Here is a 27,116-nt window from a genome sequence, read left to right on the forward strand (position 1 = left end):
TATCAATGATAAGTATTTCACAAAGCCAATTGTTTCTTTTTATGTGATGCAATTAGAAGGAAAATTTAGCATGATTACTTTTCAATAGAATTTTTCTTACTAATAACTACCTCAAATCATTTACATGACTAAATCGTGTCATTAATGATTTTCTCTTTGCTTGTCAATACCACTCAAGAAGTATAGTTGAAAACGCAGAGTTCGTATTTTATTTGGTTCGTCGATCTAATTAATCATAAAATTAACTCCATACCTTCTTTTTAACTTAAACTAGTTAATTGAGTCATTATTTATTCCTTCATATAAGGGAATAAATATATACCTCATCGTGTAAAAATAGTTCTTCCTAGATAAGAGAAGATGGATTTTTCATCACCACACGCACGTTATCGCGTGTTGTGAACGTTTGCTAAGTCTAAATATTATTCTTCAAATATTTGAGATTGATCACTTAAAGTAGGTCATGCTATCTCACAATTAATTAGGTTTCAAAACTTGAAAATTTCCTGTTAATTTTGAGACACCAGATATCCTGTAGTTTGGTATAGTTGTCGATAAGATGGCTGTGCTTCTAAGTATGCTTGAGGCAAGTGCTGCTTTTGACAGATCTGATGTTGCTGTAAGCCCACAGCATCGATTTATTGGCTTTCTAGTCTAGAGCGCAAATTGTTTACAAAGCGTTTTGTTTTCTGCATTACAGGTATATATTCATGAGGTGCATTCAAAACGGAATTGATGGAAGATGAAATGAAATCATTTAAAAAGAAGTGGGAAAATTTGGAAACGAGAAGTTTTAATAATTAAAACTTCATAATGTGGAGACACTTACTTAAATTGAAATTTAATTAAAGCTATTATAACTTGAGGATAAAACGAGTTCATTTAAGAAGCGTAATTATTTGAAAATTAGAAATTTTTGCAGTTAAAAACTGTGCAATGTGGAAATATTTATTTGAATTTTGATTTAAGTAAAACTATTAAAATTTGAAGAAAAACGAGTTTATTTAAAAAAATAAATGTTATCATTTGAAAACGGAAAGTTTTTGTAATTAAAACGTTAAATGTGGAAGCATTAACTTAAATTTTAATTTCAGTAAAACTATTAAAGCTTGAAGTTAAAAAGAGTTCATTTAAAGAAAAAGTTTTATTTTTTGAAAACAGGAAGTTTTTATAATTCGAACTACATAGTGTAGAAACATTAATATAAAATTTGAATTTAGTTAAAGCCTTAAAAACTTGAAGATAAAACAAGTTGATTAAAAAAAACGTTTTACTATTTGAAAAAGGGTAAAGTTTATGTTTAGAACTGCATAGGGCAAAAATACTTTTTTTCAATTTTAATTTAGGTAATTAAATTAGGTAAATAAATTTAATTCTGGTGTTTTGATTATGGTCTTTTAGAATGTGAAGTACAAAGCCTTTCTGTTAAATTACAGAGAGATTAAGTGTTGTTTGAATAAGGATGGTTTATAAAAAGAATAGATTAAATTAAATGCATAGGCATTACAATAAGAAAAGTATAGGGCCAAAACTACCAGAATATAGTAAGCATTATCGTGTTTCTGGCTCTATAAGAACATCATAAAACTCCATAATTTTTAGCTCCATAAATTTGGCAAAATTAACCATAAAATTTGGTAATTTTTTCATGATACCTCAGTGCATGGCATAAAAACCATTTATTCGAGTAACTTTTAAGTTTTGAATTTTATAAATGTAAGGTAATAAGAAATACAGTTTTGAAAACCAGAATTTCCGGGAAACTGATACCATCTAAATGGAAAAATTACCAATAAATGGTTTAAATTCCGAATATATTGGTTTTATTAGCGAGAATTATGTTATTTTCTTACTTCCTTTCTCTTTTTAAAATTTCATAACCATATAGTGCTGCCATTTTACCGGAATATTTTTTTCCATATATCCTTAATGCCAATTACCACAAGAATGTATTAAATAACTGGTGTACACGCGTTTTTTCGAGATATATGAGTACTGTTTAAATTTTATATATAACCTTAAATATATGCTTTGGAATAACATCATTGTTCTTAAACTGAAAATCTATGATTTCGATTTTTGAAGTGAAATGGGTGAAAACATTGAATATCAATAAATCTTAACATTAATAATTTAAACTTTAATTCATGCAGGTTCAGGGAAAGGGATTAATCATAATTAGCCTTGACGTGGTGATAGAATTTTAATAGCTGTCCTCTCATCACTAAATGTATCAAGAATTTGATTGATTATCTGGTAGATTAATTTTGTTGGATTTAACGAAGGTTGAAACTTCAAAAGCTGAGCGAATCGCGATTACTTCGCGCTTCATTTTAGTGTTAAGCAAAACTTTCATCGTACGCACCTGTTCAATTATAATGTCAAAACAAACTGTTATAAGGATCTACGAATGGCGGGAAATGATAGTGCAAGCTTAATTAAAAGTTTCTGATTTGTATCCTACAACAGATTATTTAAAAGAGAGTGGTGAAGACATTTCTTTTAATTTAAAAAAAGAATTAAATAAATAATATTAAAGCATGATAATAATTTAAATTAATAGGTGTATTTGATGTCCTGTTTTGGCAAGAAATTCCTTATTTATAAATTTAACTCCTTACAACCTGTGTTGAACAGCTGACCTAAATTCTAAGTTTACGACTATCTATGTTCAACTCCGTAGTCTTGTAATTTTGAACCTATCTTAGAAAACAAGGGAATTCCTGGATCACGCATAACGAAAAACTAGCTCTTGTGGAGAACTTTTTGATGGAACTAACCAGTATTTGCCTTACGGAGAGGAAAATCACAAAAAACCTCACGGCTTGCCCGACGGCAAGGGGATTCTATCCCATGATCCGTCTACCATTGATGATATTTTATGTTAGCACTGTGGTCAATGCGAGCCGGGAGCAGAATTCGTATCAACTAGACACTGCTGGAATTCGAACCTGGGTCATCTCAGTGGGAGGCGAAAGCTCTATCAAATGGGCCACTCCGGCCATGGGCACCACAAATAATAAGGAAAAAATTGTATAAATATGACAGCAAATACAGAATTTTTTTAGAAAATGAAATAAAAGTGTTACCACTTTTAACGAACTGTCCAGCTTACGAATAGCGAGAATTTCCGAGCGTTACGCTTCTGCACTCGATTTCGTTGTACCAGTTAAAATAAGTGAATTTTGTTTCTTAAATTGGGCCTCATTTCTAAAACGATATGTGTAGAGAATGTTTGAAATGTGTTAACAATATTTCGATAGCTGCTAGAAGAAATAAAATGATGAAAGTTGAATTGGGTTATAGATGAAAATATAAGAAAAAATGACATTATTTTCCGTGCTCAATGAATTGCATTTGCTTTTTGTTTCAAATTTATGTAATATGCACGTACGAAACAAACTTATTTTTTTAGAGAAATAAGTTGATGGCTCAGGGGATAGAGCGTTCGCCTTCCAATGAGGCGAACCGGGCTCGAATATCAGTCGATACGAATTCCGCATCCAGCTTGCATCAACCACAGTGTTGATGTGAAATATCCTCCGTGGTAAACGGATCATGGTTAGAGTCCCCTTGCCGTCCAGGTAACCGAGTGAGGTACTCGTGGTCTTCCACTCCATGTAGCGCCATGTAGCGTACTCCATGTAGCGCGGGTTAGTTCCATAAAAAATCCTCCTCGAAGGCAAATTTCTCCCATTACTTGATCCAGGAGTTCCCTTATTTTCTGGATTGGGTTCAAAATTACAAGGCTACGGAGTTGAACATTAGTAGTAATAAACCTGTAAAATTGGGTCGGCTGCTTAACGACGGTTATAAAAAAATAATCATAATTGTTTTAGAAGAATGCTTATATGAAGAATATAAGCTCATAAAATTTAAATATTTTGTACAGTGAATCCTCTTAAAAAGATATAATCTGAACAACTTTTATTCTAAGGATCGGATTTTCATAAACTAAAAAGTAATTTTAATCTCTAAAGCGCTGACTACAAATGGGCAAATTAACTAACGCTAATTATTATTTAAATAAACGAACACAAAACTCATTTATTTTTTTTAAAAAAAACATAAGATTTTTATTGATAGATTTAAATTTTGGACCATCAGAACAGAGTTCCGACGACCTGGAAAGAATAAATGAGTGGCAACTAAGATGTTTCAAGACTACTGAAAAATGCTTAAATTTATCTTNAAACAATATGTGTAGAGAATGTTTGAAATGTGTGTGAAATATGTGCGAAGAATCTCCGAGCGTTACACTTCTGCACTCGATTTCGTTGTATTAGTTAAAATAAGTGAGTTTTGTTTCTTAAACAATATGTGTAGAGAATGTTTGAAATGTGTTAACAATATTTAGATAGCTTCTAGAAGAAATAAAAAGATGAAAGTTGATAATTGGGTTGTGGATGAAAATATAAGAAAAAAATGACATAATTTTACGTAATCAATGAATTGCATTTGCTTTTTGTTTCAAATTTATGTAATATGCACACACAAGGCAAACTTATTTTTTTAGAGAAATAATTTGATGGCTCAGGGGATGGAGCATTCGCCTTCCAATGAGGCGAACCGGGCTCGAATCTCAGTCGATACGAATTCCGCATCTAGCTTGCATCAACCACAGTGCTGATGTGAAATATCCTCCGTGGTAGACGGATCATGGTTAGAGTCCCCTTGCCATCCAGGTAACCGAATGAGGTACTCGTGGTCTTCCACTCCATGTAGCGCAAATGCGGGTTAGTTCCATAAAAAATCCTCCTCGAAGGCAAATTTCTCCCAATACTCGATCCAGGAGTTCCCTTATTTTCTGGATTGGGTTCAAAATTACAAGGCTGCGGAGTTAAACATTAGTAGTAATAAACCTGTAAAATTGGGTCGGCTGTTCAACGACGGTTATAAAAAAAATCATATTTGTTTTAGAAGAATGCTTATATGAGGAATATAAGCTCATAAAATTTAAATATTTTGTACAGTGAATCCTCCTAAAAAGATATAATCTGAGCAACTTTTATTCTAAGGTTTGAATTTTCATAAGCTAAAAAATTATTTTAATTTCTAATGGGCTGACTACAAATGGGCAAATTAACTAACGCTAATTATTACTTAAATAAAAGAACGCAAAACTCATTTATTTTTTTAAAAAAAAACATAAGATTTTTATTGATAGATTTAAATTTTGGACCACCAGAACAGAGTTCCGACGACCTGGAAGGAATAAATGAGTGGTAACTAAGATTTTTCAAGACTACTGAAAAATGCTTAAATTTATCTTTCATTTGTGAATAACGAAATCATTCCTGAATTATTTTTTGCACCAATATATATTTCTTTTAAATTTAATATTTATTAATAACTTAAAACATCTACATATATTCATTCATCATTTTGATATTCTCAATGAGTCTTTACTGCTTAGCTTAGTACATTTCAGTACTGCTAAAGCAGTTTCTAGATGGTAGGGCGTTATCTCGCTCTCTCTCCATCCTCAAAAATTGCTTGAATGAGAAATTCCATTTAATTTCCCAATGGCATGCTTTTTTTCAATATACATAATGCTCCTTTCCCCTTTAAAGTTCCTTTCTCCTTTCCAATCATTATAAGTAAAAAACAAACCTATGATAACAAAGAATATTTCAAGAAGTATCACATTATTTTTTTTCACTTGAGGTGTCCCTTGCAGGAATTATTCATATTCTAGATATTCCTATTAGTTCGTATTCTACATCTTCTTCATTCTACATATTCTTTTTTGTTCCGCAATCAATGTCTTTATTTGTATTTTTAAAATTTTAGAAAATGTAAATATATCAACATTTACCTACGTCAGCTATATGTACGTGTATCAGCTATATGTACGTAAATCGTAACTTATACAGTGTAATAAATAAATTAAGAACTTTTTAGTAAAAACATCTGACATAATTCAAAACCATATTCAAAATAGATTTAAGCAAAAAATAAATAAAACTTCATCAAATTTTCAGAAAACAATTTATCCTTTTTTTTAATTTTTAAAGCAAAATTAAATATTCGTCAAGCAATAAATATAAGGAGTAAAACCATTAACTGTAAGAAAGTTTATATGCGCAGACAAAGTGTATAAGTATTTTTCTAAAGGGCCTACTTTCTTAGTTTTCTTACATTACATTCCTATTTGATAAACTAAAAGTAATTATTCAGTGTAATTGGACTCTAACCAAGGAAATTAAAAATAACTTTAAAGTTAACTATTATGAATCGGGTAATTCAGTAGGAGTGTATGAGTACATAAATTAAAGTTATTTGAAAAGAAAGCTATTTAATTAAAACGCAAAAGAAGTCTTTATTTTACTTTTAGTAGTTAAAAGAAGTTTTTGAATTCGTAATTTAGTGTTGGTAATAAAGGGGAAATTAATCTAACATTTCCTTCAAATATCTTATTTCACAAACAAAAAAAAATTAAGGAAAGTTTAATCATTAAATTTTTCTTTTACTTGAAATGTTGAAAATTGTTTCAAAAGAAAATTATTTTAACTATTTTTACTGTTTTTGCGTCTCTTGATGCTATATTGACTGATAAATTCCTTTACGAAAGATTTTAAAGCATTATTATTTATAAACTATATCAATTCTGACAACAATTTTATTAGAAGTATTTGCAATAGTTCACAACAGACTCATAGTTATCCTATTTATTCGACGTCAATTCAGTGTAATAGTTAAACCAAGTACATTTAATATTTAATATTGTTATATTTGGCATAGTTACTTATAACTCCCTCTGTTCTGTTATTTAAAGGCAATAAATAAGTCAAATTGGTAGAAAGTTTTGAAATGTTTTGTTGCTGGTAATGCGGATGCTTTCATTTTAATCTTGTATTTGTATAACTTGTATTTGTAAACTTTTAATGAGATTAGAATAAATGATAGACTTCAATAACTTACATTATAACGTTAGCTATGAATTAAACTTTACTTCTTAAGCTTTTATGTAACTTTTAAGGATAAATGCAATTGTAATATAAAATGATTGTTTTAAAACTGAAAGAAAAATCTGCATATCCCACAATTTAAAAACTTTTTAATCATAATTAAAATTAACAGAAAAATAATAAGTACTTTTAAATTACTTTTTTGGACCCATATTGGATTGATAAGTTTTATGCTTTTTTTCTACATATTCTTTTTAGTTCCTTAAGTAGCTTCAGAAATACGATGAAATGCATAAAAAGTAAAATTAACATTAAGGATCTGTTACGTTAAAATTACATTAGTAACATTAAAACTACGTTTTAGTAAGAGAAAATATAATTATTAGATCAAAAGCTATTCAGGTGTTCATCTCAAGTTTAGAGAAGGAGTGCAGTTTGTTAAATCAGAGAATGTACGCTTTATGTTTGACTTCGTAACTTAAATTATATTTTGCTTTAAGTGATTGGCATGTTAAAGGTCTACTTCTCGTTACATTAAAGATACATTTCAGTGCTAGAAAGTATTAGATTAAAAAATATTCAGGTATTCTTCTCTTATTTAAAGACTAAGCACAAAATGTTTATTCAGGTTAGATTACCTAACCATAGGAGGAGATATGTTTATTCAAAGTAGATAGGTTTTTGTGTTTATTTTGTAACTTAATAACGATTTCGCATCGTTTTGTGTTTAATTGTTTGCTTTAATTGATCCTCATATTAAAGGTCTACCTGGAACTACTTTCTAATAATGAAAGGCTACCTAAAACTACCTTCTCATATTAAAGGTCTACCTTGAACTACTTTCTTTTATTAAAGGTCTGCATTTGTGTGTGTGAGTGTGAGGGGGGGGGAATTCGACTATTAATTCAAAAAATATTCTTGTATTTTTCTTTTATTCAAAGAAAGAAGACGATATGTTTATTTAGAGAAGGAATGGCATGTTTATTCAGAGAAGATACATTTTTGTGTTTGATTTCTTAACTTACTTAAAAATTACGTAACACTTTGTGTTTAATAGTTTACTTGAATTGAGTATTATGAAGAATGTATTTTAGTATGAGAAAGTCTGATAGTTAGATCAAAAGCTACTCAGGTCTTTTTTTTTTAATTCAGAGACGGTGTATGGTATGTTTCATAGAAGATCCGTTTCTGTGTTTGATTTTGCAAATAAAATGTTCGTTTGTTTAAATTGACTGGCATATTAAACGTCTGCTTTTTGTATAATTTTCGTATCACTTTAGAACAAAAAAATCCAATAAGTAGATTAAAACTTATTCAGGTGCTTTTTCATACAGTGAAGGAGCATGTTATGTATTTAATCAGTTATATTGTGTAGGACAGTGAGGTATTATTATCTAGAGAGGGGGAGAAAGAGAGAGATGTTTACTTAGAGTACATACATTTTTCTGGTTTAATTTCTAAATTAATTTAATATTTTGCTTATTATTAAAGATTAACTTTCCTTATCATAAAGATTACAGTTTAGTACGAGAAATTTGGCTTATTTGATCAAAAGTTATTCTGAAATGATATGGTATGATTATTTAAAGAAGGAGGTTTCTTTATTCAGAGGCGGTATGTTTTCGTTTGTGATTCATAACTTAAATTGTTAATTGTATAAATTTATTAGCATATTAAAGGTATACCTTTTACATAGGGATTGTATTTTAATACGACAAAATCTGATTATCAGATCATAAGTTATTTAGGTGCTCTTTTTTTATTTCGTTCTCTGTAAATCAGCATGAAAAATTTGAATAAAAAATGCATCATAGATTTACTTGAACTATTTTTATTTTAAATTTACTTCACTCATTTTCTATATCACTGAAATTTATTTTGAAGCTGCAGGCTTATTCGTAAAGGACTAACAATCTTTTACGTTAAATTATTTTTGCTATCTTTAAAAGGTTGAATAATTACATTTAATTTAAGTTATTGGATAAAATAATCGTCTTCGAAAATTGATTCAATACTTAAATACTTGTTCACAAATAACCTGCCAAATGATTGAAATCCATAAAAGCAGCAATTATCTTTAATGCCCAAATCATTACCGCTTTCTAGAGGAAAGGGAAAGTAAACTTTCATTGTACTTAATTCGTAAAACAAAAGACTAATTGGTGATTTTTGGTTTTAATCACATCTGTGCTTTGATGCGTACAAATAAGTGGCAAAAACCTTTTGTTTTAATGAACTTCTGTAACGTTTCAGACAAGTGTGGCGATAAAAAAACTAGTATTAAATGAATAATATCTCTTGGATAAGAGTGTTGCATTTTTAAAGGAAAATAGAGATTGTTTTCGAGAATAAGAAAGATTCAAAGTTTTCGATTAATTAAAGAAAAATTGTATTTAAAAGGAGAAACAGTTCTCTGATTAGAATTTATATTAAGACTCATTTTCAGAACGCCTTTAAATATTTGAATAAGATTTTTATTTCTTCCGTTTAAGTTGGTTTTTAAGTAATTACAACAGTTTTCAATCTTTTTATTTCTTCAATTTAAATTTATAGCTTATTAAAAATTAAAACTAACGGAATGGTTTCATAGCATATATGCTGACAATTTTAACTTTTATAAGTAATGGTTTTTCCTGTTTTCTAATTTGAAGATTTCGTTGCTGAATATTTAAATGTATTTTCAGTTGCTTTAGAATTCTTTTTAACAATTTATTCATAATTAGAAAATAGTCTTTATTAATATTTTCCTCTAAACTAGCAATGAATTACTAATAAGCACCGATTAAACCTATTGAAAATTTTAGAAAAATTGAGATCATTTTTGTGAATGAGAACTTAAAAGTTCAATCTTTTCAACTGATCAAAGAGACAAAAGTATTCATTTCTGAGAAAAAATTCAAACATTTAAACGAGATTTTTAATTTTTTCGTTTAAGTTGGTTGAGTAATTGTAATAAATTCACGTTGATAAATATAAATTTATACTATATTATTCCTTAAATAATTTTTTTTTCTTACTTGAACCGTGGTGGTTCGGGAAATAGAGCATTTACCTTTCAATGAGTTGCCCCAGGCTCGAATCCCAGTGATGGCTGTGTGACATGAATTTTGAACCCTGCTCGCACTAACCACTATAATGACGTAAAATATCCTCAGTGAGAGACGGATCATGAGTTAGAGTCTCCTTGCCGTCTGGCTTATTGTTCGTGGTTTTTCTCTCCATGTAACGCAAATGCGGGTTATTTGTATCAAGAAGTCCTCAACGAAGGCTAGTTTCTCCAAATGCTTGATCACGGAGCACCTTTGTCTTCTGAGTTGAGCTCAAAATTGCATGGCTACGCAGTATTATTATACTGGCGCCCTTTGATACTCGTTAGCTCAGAATTGTGTCGGATGTTCGACGCCGATTATAAAAAAAAATAAAATAAAGTCTATTTACGTCGTATTTTGAATTTCAGATTAAAAAATTAAATATTTCTTACAGAAAAATTGAGATTATTTTCGAGAATAAATACTTGAAAGTTCGAGATTTTCCACTGAGCTAAGAGATAAAGTATCCATTTTTTTTTTCAAATTTTGTTATGGTTAATTTTGCGGGAAAATTAAAACATCTAAACAAAATTTTTATTTTTTTTTCGTTATGAGCTATTGTAGCAAATTTTAATCTGCTTACTTCGCATATTTGATTTTATATCATGGCAGATTTACCTCATATAAGAAATAGTTATGTCATTTTTTAATTAAGATATTTTACTTTTGTTACATAAAACACCTTATTTTTCTCATTTTTCTTTATTTTGCTAATTATTACTTTTATTCTGAATTTTTTTTAATTGGCATTCATTTCTAAATTTTCTGAGTTTTAAAGTAAAGTTTAAATGCTATGAGTTGCAAAAAATATTCGATATATTTAATCTTTAAAAGCAAAATTTCGTTTAATGCTATGCAAATTGCAAGCATTAAACACAGAGTATTAATATCATATACAGAATATCTCGTAAAAAACGCCCTTTTAATATACATTTTTAGAAGTTGAAGAAAAGAAAAACAAAATCACTATTGAAATTTGGTAAATAACTTTTAAGGACATCGAATACACAGAACATCTAAACTTGTTCGATTGCAAGTTGAAACTTGAATATGCTTCGATTATTTTTTTTTCAACTCATCTTTACTTTCACCCACAATCAAACAGACCTTAGTGTTTCTTACACATGTCTTCCCAAATTAAAATTTGACAGGTTTCGATAACGATTTGTTTTTTCTTGCTTAAATATTAATTTACGTCCCCCAATATCTATATATTCATTTTTATCAAGATTTAAAAAATACTTATCAAGGTCTATATCGAACAACCTGTACTGTGGGATGTCAATACAAGATGTTTAGATTCTAAGAATTCTAAATATGTTCACTTTGGTACTCGTTTGCTTAAATACGTAGGAGACTATATTTTTAGACTTGATGGAAAATTCTATTTAGATTTGTAACCGACATAGCCACATATTATGAAATTTTTTGAGATATTCTTCTGATAAATGGAAAGAATAAGGTAATAACGTGCACTGAGAAAAAAAAAAACGTGGTCAAATCTACAAAGCGATAATTCTGTCTCTATGGGAACATCTAAAAGCTCAATAGTTTTTACCGAAGTGCTTTGGTAGAGATTTTTCTAAAATTCACAATAAAATATAATTTTATAATGTGTGATAAAATTTGGTAAATATGGTAAAAATTGGTAATTTTATCATGATACTTTAGAGCATGGCATAAAAACTTATTATTTGATTAAATTTATTTTTCAATTTTGCATTTTTTACTTAAGTTGTGGTAAGGAAAACTGTAGTTTTGAAAACCAGAATTTCCGGGAAATCGTTGTCGTATGAACTGTAAAATTACCCAATAAATCGTTTAAATATTGTTGGCTACAGGCTTTCTACGTATGGTAATGTAAGTACTTAGTAAGTTAAATGGCTCTTGATCAACTTTGATAATGAAGAAGGAGAAAAATAATAATTAAAGATTTTTATGAATGTTCATTTTTATAAAGAATGAATCAATATACATATTTAAAGATCATATCATTAAACTAAAATATATGAGCTTTAGTATTTTAAATAACTTAAGTACTCTACATTAAGAAACGAACTATTTAAAGATCCTAATACTATAAGTATATATAATAAATAATGTTATTCGGGGAAGTGCTATAAGCGTGGAAGGGTAATTCCTTGTTTTCAGAGTGAAATGTTTTAAACTTCATGATTAATCTTTTATTTTTGAAGTAAGGATTCATCAAAAGTTGATAGATAATGCCTTTAAAACCATCAAATTTGGAGTATATAATTCTCGAAAGTAATACTCATTCTCCGATAATGAGATTAAAGTGTAAAATAAACTAATGTTTTATTTATAATTAAGTGGAAATTAATCCTTTAAAAGCATTTATAATTTTTCTCCAGGAAAATAGTGCTTTCAATTAAGATTTAAAGATCTACTTTCTGGAAGTAAGTTGGTTCATTTTATCTTACATTTTTTCTTTCAGGTAAAGCTATTCACTTTTAAGTTTATATGTGAAATTGATCAAATCAATAGAAAATGTGGGATATAAAATAGGTGATGCTTGATTTTTACGACTGATCATTTTGTTTCCCTAATAAAATTCAATTTTTAATAGTGTTTAAATTACAATTTTGGGAATGATTAAACCTGAGAGCGCAATTAATAATTCATAAAAATAACAAAAATAACTTTATAATAAAAAATATATGATTCTATGGAAAAGAATAAGATTTACATTATATATCCTGCTTAAAATAAGACAAAAAGAATTACATCAAAGAAATATGAATCAATATTTTGATATATAGAAAAAATGTTGAAATTGATAAATAAAAAAAGTGAAATTGATAAACGAATTAGTCACTGTTTTATGTTTCTGACTGAATGCTTCATTTCTTTATTTGAATTCACATTTCAATAGTGTTTGATTTACAATTTCATAAATAATGAAACAATTTGGCATGTTTAATAATGTAACAAAATAAAGAAAATAACTTGATAATAATGGAATTTACGATTTTATGTAAACGATTAATCTGCCTAGTGGAAAATAAATAAGAATTTTAATGTTTTATAATAAAATATCTTAATGTGATATATTGAATAGACAAATGTTTGAATGCTGTAGCAAAATTTGTGAAATCGTTACTTTATTTATATTAATGTTTTTGCCTGACATCAAGATGTCATTGTATATAATCAGGAATGTAGTCCTTCAACTTTTGAAAGTAAAAAGTCGTGATAAAATGGGTCCCAAATTAAAAAGAAAAAAGGATTGAAATATTAGAATGATTTCGTTTAAAACTATACTAAATTGGATATTTTTAAAAATTTTTTTTAATATCAAATATACGATTATTCTAAATATGTGCCAAAGAAAAACTAACTCATGAAACAAAAAGATAAAGGATTTATTAATTAAATAGCATTTATTTCTCTTTCTATGTCTGCAAAGAATTTATAACCATTGCTGAACTCATTTGAGATTGATGGAGTTCATTTTGTTTTTATTTTAAATTAACATGGAACTAGTCTGGAACTTCCTAAATGAGATTTTGTTTGGTTCTTAATCCCCAGAAAACTATTTAAGTCTCTTTATCAGAGACAAACAAGAAGTTTAGCTTTTTTACTACAAAGGTAAAATTTTTTCGTCGTTTAACTAGATTTAGGATTAATTTCTTGCAAAAGTTTTACCAGATCGCATCTAAACTGGAATCTTAAATTTCTTAACCGTCAGGGTTTTCCGTGTCCCAGCTTTAATCTTTTTGCTAAAGTATTGTTTTTGTGCTCATAAAAAGTGGCCCAAATTAAACTTTTCTTCCTTTTAAAAAAAAACAAACTTTGCTTCATATAACATGTTAATTTCTCACAACCTTCCTGATTTTAGTTCAAAGTTTTTTTGACAGATGGCGCTGATAATAGCAGGCCAATAAATTTTTGAAAAAAGCAGTTCGAAATCACCATGAGGTGCTCAAGCTTATTCGGTTTCTAAAATCTTCAGCATACTAAGATTACGGTCGTCATTGCTTAAACCCTACTGAAAATTTATAAATAACTGGGGAAAGCTATAGTGATTGGACAAACAGTGGTTTGAACGAATTATGAGCAGTGGATTGAGCGGAATACTGAGGATTAAATGAGTGTGGTGAATTAAACGAGTGTGGTGAATTAAATGAGTGTGGTGAATTAAACGAGTGTGGTGTACTTAGCCAGCTAGCAAACTATTGGACATAGCGAACCATGTTGCACACAACCAAGGAAGTAAAAAATAAGCTAAAAAAACAATGGCTGAATCAAAATGGTAGTCGTAGAAGAATCGGTAAACGGATCGTACAACTCTCATATAGGCTTTGAGAGAAGTAGGCCTAATTCGTTATTATCTCTGATTCAATGGCACTTCACTGTATCCGTTAGTAAAAGTAATTTATAAATAGCTTTTCATAGAGGAGAAAGTTTTTTATGTGTGGTACTTCAATAGAGATCTAAATGATAAAGACAAGAGCAGCTGTTTAAATATTTATCTAATATGCACCTTAATATACACCACCTAGAGCTATTTACACCACCTTCAGCGATTGCATCTGGCTTAAACAATACACACGCTTTTTGAGTAAAATATTGTTTCATAAGCTTGCAAAAAAAAAAAAAAAAAAAAAAAAAAAAAAAAAAAAAAAAAAAACGTGAAATTCAGATTAAAAAAGATGAAAATTGTCTCTGACTTTATAACGAAGGATACCTTAAGGGCTAAGCAGGGTTAACTTAATTAATGACTAAGCTATTCTCTAAGAATTGTTTCTCACAAGATAATATATAGATCCAGAAAAACTAAAAACTAATACAGAATCAATTCTATTTCGGTTTTAAGAACTATTAAACCATTTTATAAAGCGGGTTTCAATATTAACTTGAAAATATTGAATAAAATAATATTTTAAAATATTTTTTTCAGGTTTGTTTTATTTCAATTATGGTGGTGTGGTGCCAATTTAATGGTAGTTATAATTGCATCAAACCTTAATTTTTTATTGCTAAAAATTAATAAGTAATTGAAAAAAAAAAACTGACGTAAAGGTTTTTATATTTGTTGGGAAACTAATCCTCAATTACGAAATGTCCATAAGAAAGAAAAAGAAAGTGACGTTTACAAATTAGTGTTTTCGTAAATTCATTTAATTAGGGAAGAATTTATTTTGATTGAGTTGCAATTAAAATGTTTAGAATAATTAATAAAACAAACCTTTTTTAGAAGATATCTTTCTTTTAAATTACATTTATCGCAGTCTTAGTAATTTACGTTTTTCGTTGCTAATTTTTGTGTGGAATTAATATGAAAATTTTATTTCCTTTAAATTCTTAATAAGATTTCTATAATAGTTATTGTTATTAATAGTTTCTTGTTATTAATATTGTTATTAATAGTTAATTAATAAGTTCCATAATATTATTGTGTCAGAAGTGATCAAAACTGAAGGATTTGGAACAAATCAATCACAAGCTACGTTTTTTCCAAAGTTATAGTTAGGCATCAAACTGCATCTTCGATGTTGGTACTATATATATTTCTGGAATATTGTCAAGATAAAAGTAATGTATTTGGAAAGCAAGCTAAATGATTTTATAAAAGCTGAAAGCGTAAAAGCTTTTTAAATATATTTTTAAATAGAAACATATTAAGAAATGAAGCATGCAATATATATATAAAAAATGACATAATAAAAAGTGACAGTATTATGTACTGAGTAATTTTAAAAAGGATTATCTTTGGCAACATGCCTATAGAAATACAAATAGAAAGCACAATAAATATAGATTATACTTAATGTTGTTGCAATTTATTAACTTTAATAGAAATATATAGTCGTCATTAGCCTTTTTATTATTTCACAATTTATCACAAGATGATGTCCCTTAAATCTAGGAAAGGCGGGGTAATACGGGGCAACAAAGATTTGAAGGCCTCTTGGGACTAAACTGTTTGACTTAGAAACTGTCTAATTAAACCAAAATATTAATTGTTTAGTTATGTACAGTATATCATTCTCGAAAAGTCACAGATATACTTTTTTTTATGAAGTCTTTTCTTTTTCTAGAAAAAAGTCCAACCACTCTGTGTGTAATTAAACCCACTAGTGAGGTAAAACCGAATTCTCATGTTAACACTACGGGGAATTTAAAAATTCTAGAATTTCAGTGAAAAAGTAGCAGGCATTTTAATTTTACGTGAAAATTTTATAAAATAATATAATTATGAATATTTAATGAGAAAAAATAATTGAAGAAAATGTAATCTACATGCAATGTAGTCAAGGTCATACTCAAGGTGGGGAGGTGATAGAGAAAAACAATTGTCCTAAGGTGCGGGACGGCTGAGAACCTGATCAAAATTTTTTACTAAAAATATAGAAATAAAATGGCAGAAAGTTTCTTGGTATCCATATTAAAACTACAAATCTGTACAAAAGTCAACAAACTAACTTCAAAAATTCTGCAAAATATGAAAATCAGACTTTGGGGTCCACTATAAATTTCGTCTTGGGGCCCGTAAATTCACTGCGCAGCCTTGGGAGCAACTATCTTCTTCTTCTGCTGCATTACAGCTTTCGTGTGCCCCGCATAAAGTCACTTCAATTGGGTGAGGGAAAAACGGTTATGCTTGGGGGTTGGGAGTTGGAATTTCATTGAATAATCTTGCTTGATGAGTTCGTGGAAGCCATGGTTGGTCAAAAATTGGTTGAGGTAAAAGTTGGCATAAAAGTTTTTAGTGGTAACATTCGGAATAAGGTGATGGGTGTGTCTACCACTACATTTTAGATTGTCAAAGCTCTGCTTCCTTGTTAAATATGGTTTTGATCTATCTTTTAGTAGGTTGTCGAATTAGGTCCCTCCGACAGGTCAGCTTTGCTAGGCAATTGGCCTTCTCGTTCTCTTCTGCTTCACTGTACGCCTTTACCCAGATGAATTTAATTCCGTGATCGATGCTGGATCTGATTAAGTAGAATAAGTGGTCAGCTGAGTTTATGTTAGAGATTTCTAGTGCCTGCAGTTCTGACAGAGAGTCTAAGTAGATCGTGGCTTGACAGCCTGAGAGATGGCTCAGAGTTTAGCCTTGAAGAAGGTTGCGTTGTGTGAGAGTCTGTAAGTGTTATAAGTAATGATCTGTCCGTTGTAGTAAATTACAAAGGCGCTGCATGTTATAAATCCTCCACTGACAGCGAAACTCAATCCATCGATGAAGATCTCTGTACCACGTTGTGAGGGCAGGTCATAACCAATGTCAAAGTCAATGATACTCAACTCAGATAATAGTTATTATACAACTGAAAACATACATTCATATTTTAACTAGGATTTTTTCTGTAAAAGTACAGCAGTGTGAAAGACAACAGCAAACTTGCGCTAACTCGTACACGTTTGCAAACATTTTGCTGAAGATATCTAAAGTGCGTCAATATAGGTGTTTCTGGAAGCGAAAATAATTTAAGAAGGATGTTAAACGCATAAGAATGGTGTAATCTTTTTCCACTTTAGGTGTTTAGATTTAAAGTACACCCTTTAAATTACACATGAAAGCTCAATTTATTGTTAACTTAATATAGTGTTTCTTCACACAATTTTTTGGGCTGTTCAACATCATATTTGGAAAGATATGACCCCACAATTTTTACAGAGCGTGAAAAAATGAACAAAAATATCAAAATTGACAGTATATTTAGTTTCATGGGCTATAAATAACAATAAATTTAAGTTAGAAGAAAGTGCATAATTTGATTTATGTATTTTTGATGCTAGTGCTAAAGTATTTAAACAAACAAAACACCGTTTTCCGATGGTATTAATATTAGATGGTATACATGTAATTTACATAAAACTTTTATGCATTTATAAAAAAAAAACTCACTTCATTATTTTATAATTTAAAATTTATTTGTAGAATATTCAACACATAAACTGACATATAATTTTTAAAAATAGCTCTTTTACTTATTATTGTATATTGCAAATACTGACATCTGAAAGAATATCTAAAAAATTTAATTTAATCGTGAATAGTTTACTTTTATTTTAATTTAACATTTATTCTGTAACTTACACGTATCATACCATATTTATATTAATAATTTTCTTATTACTATACTAGAATGATCATAAAACATATGTAGCGCAATAATTTAATTTTCAAAATGTATTGGTTTCAATTTGTAAGCAATTTTATACTCCTATATTTTCAGTCTTCGCTAAATTTGATTATTTATTTCTAGTACCATTTCGTGTAATAATTGTCAATAATTTTTGAAAAAAGATTTCAATAATTTGTTTTAGTATCAACCGTCTGTATGGTATTAAATTTTAATACTCTGCTTTCTAAATATTTAAATTTGTATTTCAGAGAATGTTTTCAAATTAGACTTAATTCTTCAGTTTAAAAATTATAACTGGAAAATATTCTTTTCATCTCCAAGAGAAGCGCAATTTATTACATAAGCTGACTCTGTTAGTACATACGTATTTTTTAAAAAATAGCTCTTTTTCAATAGTTTTCAGAAAGTAACTGAACTAATTTTATTTCAGTTGCTTGTAGCTTGCTTTAGCATTTTTACCTTTCACATTTCCATTTATTAATGTATGATTGAAATTTAAGTATTATAACATGAACTTTACTTAAAATTTCCTATTTTCTTTCTACGTAGTTATACATGTAAGCCAATATTATCAGTTTTCTAAATTAAAGAGTCGAGTAAAAATTTAAAATATTTAACATAATTATGATTTTTAAAATTTAACTGTATTTTGAAAAGAACATCGGCTTTAAATAAAATAATATAAACTATTCTTATAGCTAAATTCTTAGACATTCTAAGTGCATTTGAATAGGTATCCCTTAATAATTGCCCTTAATGTATATTTTAAAAATCCTTTAAAAAATAAAGTAAAAAAATACTCACATTAAGGGTCGCAAACTCATATTAATTATCAAAATACAATCAAATTCTAAAGAAAAATGGTACTGAAGACATCTTTGTACAGTATACCAATTTTTTTGGTATATATTTAGTTAATTTTATTTAATTTACGAGTTATTGATATTGCTTGATGAGACAAACTGCTAGAATTTTCATTATAAAATGATGGTAAAATAACTGGAAACAGTCTGTCCACATAATTAATCTTAAAGTTTACGGTAAGAGACATTTCCTTACCTTTACGGTTCTGAAACCATTTACAACTGGTATGGTTACAAAACAGTAAAAAAACTACATGATTTTTGAAACCATTTATCTTAAAGCCGCGAAAATGAAATTTTACTGGAGATTGGAGTTAGGCAATGCTATGCAATGGGCAATAGGATTGGGTTGTGGTTGAAATGTGATTTGCCAAATTACCATGGAATGTGCCTTAGTAGTTTATATCGCTTATGATACCATCTATCATGAGCGATAAGAAATACTGGACTCTGCATTAAGCAGCTATGTGATGCTACCGTCCATGCGTGTAAAAGAGTTTTGTATTTCAATAGTTCAGGGATATTCCAATTGACACTAGAAACTTCGTGTGTTAAAATAATGGGGAAAAATATTATGGTGTCATGGCTCCTGTTGAGGGATTCTCACATTGAGCCGATCATGAGATCAGATAAACTTTCTCGGCTAAAGTGTGTACCCAGCTGCTAAGAACTAAGCTGCTTAGTTACCTAGTTGACGCAGTTACCTAGTAGTTAGTAACCTAGTTGACGCAGATAAAATTCCAGCTGTTTGACCGTATTAGGGGAAAACAGTCAATAAAGCTTTTTCCTCACAGTTAAGAGCTTGACTACCGTCTTTTTAATTATTATTTGATTGTTTTGGTTTAACATGGTAAAATAATAATGAAATAAATTGTTATTTAACCATTGTTATTTCCATGAAATTTCTAAAAGTACTTCATATTATTTTTTTGTCAGCATGACGTGTTTACTGTATGTTTTTGATATTGTCCCGTCAGGTATGGCAAAATAAAAGTATGAATTGTGTTTTTTTTAGCATTAATTAAAAACCCGTAAAACCGCATTCTTCTATTTTTCTTTTGACGAAGATTCTAAAAATAGTATGTGTGATAATTGCAAATGACACTGCATATGTATAGTGTTAACGATATTAAAAGGGTAATGGGGAAAACGCAGTTCAATACACTTCCTTTAATTTCAGCAAAAGCGCAATTTTCGTGTAGATTGCAAGCATTTTTAACAAGAACCTCTAACAAATTACTAGAAACAAATATTTTTAGAATCCGATGAGCGTTGCATTGTACAACGAGCTCCAAAACATCAGACAAGTCAACGTCAAAAATCAAAACATCCCATTTTACAGTTCATTAAGCAAAATATCTTTTTACATTGCAGTCTAAAAGCCTTAGAAATAATAATTAAAGGCTTATCTGAATAGTGAACTTGCACCACTAGAGTTACGAGTAAAAAGATGTTAAACATATGTTGCTGTTTATAATGACACTTGGCTAAGCCAAGCTTGCCAATCATTGACGTTTTGCGAATTAGGTCAGAAAGGTGCGCCTTTCGTTTGAAAAGAGAGCACCGCAAAGGAAAATTTATGTCTTGGCTTAGAAACTCACGGCTAAATAGCAGCACCATTAATTTGTGTTACCACTTCCTCAATTTAGTCATATATCAGAAGGGGAAGAAATTGTTTTCCAGATCCCTGTATCCATGGTACCGCTATACTTCACGAGCCCGTATATCACATGTATTCGGTGGGTTTTAGCGAAGTAGAGGATAGAACCCCACTCACTCCGAACCGAAATCAGATTCTTTAACTACTGGACTACTACGGGCCCTATTAAACATTGTAAAACTGTATATCTTCAGCTTATTTCTTTTACCAAACCGAAGGCATTACAAGTCATGCAAGGTAGGAATGGTCATGCAAGGTAGGTTTCATCAGACTTTACGGCTACGTGTCTTAAAATGAACATCAATGGACCAATCATCATTTTAACTAAGTCTTCAATTGGTGCTACATGCACCTTTATTGATCAGGAATTAAGCTATTTATTTTCTAAACTTTAAACGTCTTTAAACTCAAGCATCTTAAACATTTTCACTTTAAAATTTATGAAAAACTTTATATTTCTTTAAATTTGAACTTGCCACTGAGACTGTTGATGAATTTCAGAAATTTTTTTTTTACGAATTAACAAATTCGTCACGTAAATGACTTTATTAAGTTCAATGTTGACAGCAGAATTATATCAATTTAAAATTAAAGCATGTAGAAAAACAATTGAAGATTAAAAATTGATATAAAAAATCAAATCCTCAATTCTAAATTTTGAATTACTAAGCAAAATTTAGTTTTGAATTCGACTATATCTTTTATTTATTTTACTAAATAAGCGCCTTATTAGCTAATTAAATTAAAGATAATAGCTCTTTTTCTTTTATTTTTTGGAATATTTGAACAAAGTAAGTTCATTCTAGTCTTGTACGACAATTATACATTTTAAGCAACTCTTTTTAAATATAAGTATAATCATTAATTGTCACTGATTTTTTAAATTTATTTGAATGCAAACAGGGATTTTTGAACACAATTCTGAAATGAATACAACGATATAGTAGAAGGTCAAAAAGGTAAAAAAATAACTCTCTTTTTTTTTAAAGATATTTAAACTCAGTAAACTCATTCTAGTCCTTTAAAACTCTAAACAATTTTACATTTTAAACAGTTCCTTTTATATATTAGTATAATTATCAATTTTTCACATTTTGAAGAATAATTGCAACAAAGATCGTATGAATGCAATTTTAGAATGAATTAAGAGGGGGGACAATATAGTAAAATTTTCAAAAAAATGAAGACAAACTATTGCATTTTTTGATAGTTAATCTTTTTGAGATTATTTTGATAAAAAATTTAATTGATTATCGCTAAAATTTAAACGTTACAGCATAATATGCCGAGTGAGGCATACGAAGCATTATGGGCTGCGACGTTTTCGAACAAGTGGACTCGCACACTCAGTTGATAAACGGATTTGATCATTCTTATCAAAACATTTTAGTAAATTTCTACCATTTTAGATATTTTATAGAAATTATTTATTTAAATTATGCAAAGAAAATAATTAATGGTACTTTTAATATAAATGGCTGAAATTGCAACTTCTTTAACTGTAATTGTTTTTAATGAGGATTGCAAAGGGTTATCGACAGTTTTCTAACAATTAGAAATAAATGTAAACCCAGCAGGCAAAAAATATGCTCAAAATTAAAAGAATCACAGAATTTCGGTTGCTACTATAAAAACATATGAGGCGTCATATGAGGGTAGATCGACAAGAAAAATAGATTGACTAGAGCTAAAGACTGCTAAAAATGATAGAAAACTAGCATTTTAGGAACCTAAATTGATGCATTATAGTTAGTTGCAAAATTTCATGCATTTATATGGATTATTGTGAAAAAACTTTTAGCATAATTTATCCGGTACTATGTTTCTCTATGTAGTCCAAACTAGCAAAATTTTCAACCAATTTACTTCAAATTTTATCACAATGCTCACAATAAATACAGTTTTTCTTGCAAGTTGAAATTTTGTAATTGGGTTGACTGTATTTGAGTAATCCCCAAAATTGTAACCTATTTTAGGTAATAATTCCTGAGAAGCCCATTGTGCAGCTCTAGTGCGACGTAAATCAACAACAACAACAACAATTCCTAAGAAATTGAATTTTAAAAGAAGTCGTACATTGGAAATGTGATTGTTGATGGTCTATACAGCCGATTTCGCTCAAATTTTAGATTTTGACACATAAACATACATACTTTAAAATGATGTATAATAATTTACACTAGACAATTCAAAATTTTTCGATTATTATTAAATAAAAAAATAATAATAAAGTATATTTACTAAAATTGATTTTTTTGCATAAAATTATTTTTGTATAAACGAATTAATTATGTAGCAAAATATTTTGAATTCACTTTAAACTTTCTCGAAACATGATGAAATATGCAAAAAGTAAAATTAACATTATGGGGTCCATACTTCCCAGATTGCGACTTTCTCCAATATTTTGGAGGTCTGAATTTCGAATCCATCTAAAAAAACGTAAGTTTATTCAGAGAAAGTACATTTTTTTGTCTAATTTCACAACTTAAAATATCGTCTGCTCTAATTAATTAGTACATTTGGGGTTATCTCCTCCTACCATTATGCTCGAGTCTTAGTCAGTGAAGATCCGATCACTAGATCAAAAGTTATTCTGTTATTCAGAGTGGTCCGTTTTTTTGGCACACTGTACAGTAAGATTGAAAAAAAATTATTAAGTTTATCGCAATCACTGCAATATTCATTAAAAAAAATCCTTCTTTTCTGCAGTCTTCTTTTGTCTTGTTCCTTTTTGAACAATATGGTAGAATGTCAAAGAGATAAAAAATAAATAAATAAAAAAAAAGCTTTATTTTTAAATACTTAAATTAAGTTAACTCATTCTAATCTTTTAAAACAATTTTACAATTTAATCAATTCTTCTTAAATATTAGTATAATCATTTATATGCCATTGAATTTTCAAATTTTTGAGAATAATTGCAACAAGGATTTTATGAATTCAATTTTGAAATGGATTGAATGATATGGTTGAAGGTCAAAAAGATAAAGTTGAAAACTTTTGAGAATGACAGGGTGCCAGAGAGAGAATGATTAATAGATAGGTGGCCAATCGATTTGGCATCAGACAATTAATCACTATTTATCAGGTAAATTGCGGTTATTTTTTCTAAATTTTGATCGATTCCCTCTGCTTTTAAAGTAATTCAGTTGATGGCCAACAATGGATAAATATCGACTTTTCTTAATAGCAGATTTTTCTAAGCAAGAATTTTAAAACTAAGTCATTAAATTTCGAAAGGAACTGTAAGAAATAAGATTTTAGGCTATAGTTTTTTTTAAATTTTCATTATATTTTTTATGTTCCTGAGATTGGAGCTATTGATAAATTACTTAGTATTGATCTATTTAAATATGTATGATTGTGGTGCTATTATTCTTTCGAAAGGAAAAAAAAATCTTTGCATTAATTAGAGTGTAGCGTTAAAAATAATGCTGGATTAAAAAGAATATCTAAAGGAAATCATTAATGGATAATCCTTAAAATTATTTGCTTAGTAGGATTATTTTTAAATGGGAATAGATTCAAGCCATAATTTGGAAACATTTTAAAAAACGAGTGCATTTTCTGTAAAAAAAAAAAAAAGTTCCGAAGCAAATAGAAGAATTTGAAAATCCTATGCATTTAAAATTGAAACAGCATATACTCAGTTTGGAGCAAAATGCATAGACATAAAAGTGATGTGGAAAGAGAAATAATCGTTCGAACCAAGGACCTCCAGCTTCGAAGTTGGATACTCTAACCACCGTAGTTGTACAACCCAGTCCAAGGAGAGATTGGGAGCTTTATATAGCTGTCACCTCAATGACACATTATGACAAACTAATTGCCTATTTCATAAGTAAAAAGGGTTGCAATTTGAAAAACATGATCCCATTAGCTAAGACATGAGATAAATTATTTTAATTTCTTTTTTTACACATTTCGCTGTACCTTTAAGAACTTTAAAGCAAATGAAGCTTCTTAACTCAACTCTACATGGACTGGAATGTACAGATTAAAAAAAATATATATAATAAGTAAATACAACAAAATAATTAAATTAAAAAAAAACAAAAAGGACCACTCTGAATAACTTTAATCTTATAATCGGATCTTCATGTTCAAGAACTCTATTTTAATAATTCGAGGGGGTAACTTCAAATATGCTAATTATTTAGTACATACGTACTTTCTGGGAATAAAAATGCCCTTTTTCGATGGATTCAGATTTCTGACCCTCAAAATACAGCGGGAAGCCGTAATCTGGGAAATATGGTCCCAGTCGTCTCGAGCTATAACTTCTTAAGCGAATCAAAATTTTTTTGCCCACTGTTAAGAACCTTGCTTATCCAAACATAATTCCGTGTGGAAATAGTTTTTAGGAAGTATTTATTATTTTTTATTATTTAGTTCAATAATGGTCGTAAGGTATACAATTTTTCACAGCATTTTAGAGTATGTAACATTACATAGCAAAGTACAAAATTTGAGCGGTTAAATAGTTCCTGAGAAATCGAGTTTTAAATATCTGACTTTTTTTGAAATTCAATTTCTCTTGAACTATTAAACTTTGACATGCAAAATTATATTTCTTAAAACGATGCAAAAATTTTACGCCTTACAATACAATTTTGTTTCGAATTTTATTTAAAATAATAAAAATAATAAATGAAGACGATATTTTAAGCTACGAAATCAGACGCAAAAACGTATTTTCTCTGAATAGGCATACTTTTTTTACGACATAAACTCTTTTAGAAATACAACTCTTTTAAAATGCAATTCTTCAGGAACTATTCGACCAATTTTGCTCAAATTTTGTATTTTTCAATATAAAATTGCATAATGTAATTAAATAATGTTAAATTGCATAATAAAAAAAATTAAAGATTTACTAAAAGCATCCTTTTGAATGGAATTATCTTTGGATAAGGAAATTTTATAACTGCGTACAAAAATTTTTCAATTCGCTTAAAAAGTTCTCGATATATAGCGAAATACACAAAAAGTAAATTAAGGGGTCCAAACTTTGGAGCGCTCTCATGACCAAACTACTGGGGCCGTTGAAAATAAAGTATGTTTATTCAGAACAAGAACGTTTTTGGATCTGATTTCATAACTTGAAATAACTTAAACTTTACATATTTGAAGTCATCCCCTTGAACCATTAAGATAGAGTTCTAGAACGTGAAGATCCGATCATTAGATCAAAAGTTATAGTACTCAGTTTTTTTTTTTGGCTTTCTGTAAAAATATTTTTTGCATACAATTATAAAATTCGTTTATTCAAAGATAATTCCATGCAAAGTATAATTTTTAGTATATATTTATTATTTTGTAATTATTTTATTTAATAATAGTAAAAAAATCTTTTGAATGTGAGTTATACAATTCTTTACATAATCTTAAACTATGCAGTTTTAAATGGTAAAATACTAAATTTGAGTGAAATCGGTCGGATAGTTCCCGAGAAATAGAAATTTAAAAATACGACTTTTTGAAATTCAATTTCTCATGTACTATTCGACTGATTTCGCTCAAATTTTTGCATTTTGTTATTTAAATTGCATTCTTTAAGTTATGTAAATAATTGTGTACCTAACAATTCAAAAGTTTTTCGACCATTATTAAATAAAATAGTAAAAACTAATTAATATTTATTAAAAGTATTATTTTGCATAGAATAATCTTAGATAGATGACTTAGATAAATTTTATAAATGTATGCAAATTTTTTTTTTAATTCGCCTAAAAAGTTATCGAAATATGTTGAAATAAACAAAAAGTAAAACAAACTTGATGGGGTCCAAACAAAGTACGTTTTTGTGTCTGATTTCGTAACTCAAAATATCCTCTTTAATTCATTTACATATTTACGACCACTCTCTCTAGCCATTAAGATTGAGCCCGAGAACTTGAAATCAAACGTTATTCAGGGTGGTCCATCAATTTTAGTGTACTGTACATCTATAGTTACAGCATCCTACTACGAACCTGTTGGTTTCTGGTTCGAAACTTGTTGATAGTCAGCAAACATATTTTTTACTTCCTTATATTTTTACACTTTGCATTTAGCTCTAAAATAAGTATTTACTGCTTCAATTTCGAATACATGGGATTTTCATTATTCGACTATTATTCAGATCTACTTTGACAAATTTTTGCCCAGTTTCGAAATTCTTTTAATTTTTTTTTGTGTTTATGTAACATTTAGTATGTATACGAAACTTTGTTCACAAGTTTTCAGGGCAAAAAAAATTAAAATTGGTATAGCTGAAAATATGCGCTTATGTGAATAACTTTTGATTTCTTTAAAAAAAATAAAGACACGTTAATTATTTTTAAAAAGTTTAGCTATAGGTATCTAAAAATATTAAAATAGTTCTAAATAAAAAATTATATTTTCCCATTATTTATAAGAAAATGCATTTAATGAAATCTGAAAAAAATCAGCTTTGTCATGAAACTTTCAGGTATTAATTGAAAAAAAATATCTAT

This window comes from Parasteatoda tepidariorum, chromosome X1 (genome assembly GCF_043381705.1).
Source record: "Parasteatoda tepidariorum isolate YZ-2023 chromosome X1, CAS_Ptep_4.0, whole genome shotgun sequence".
NCBI classification, from domain to species: Eukaryota; Metazoa; Arthropoda; class Arachnida; order Araneae; family Theridiidae; genus Parasteatoda; species Parasteatoda tepidariorum.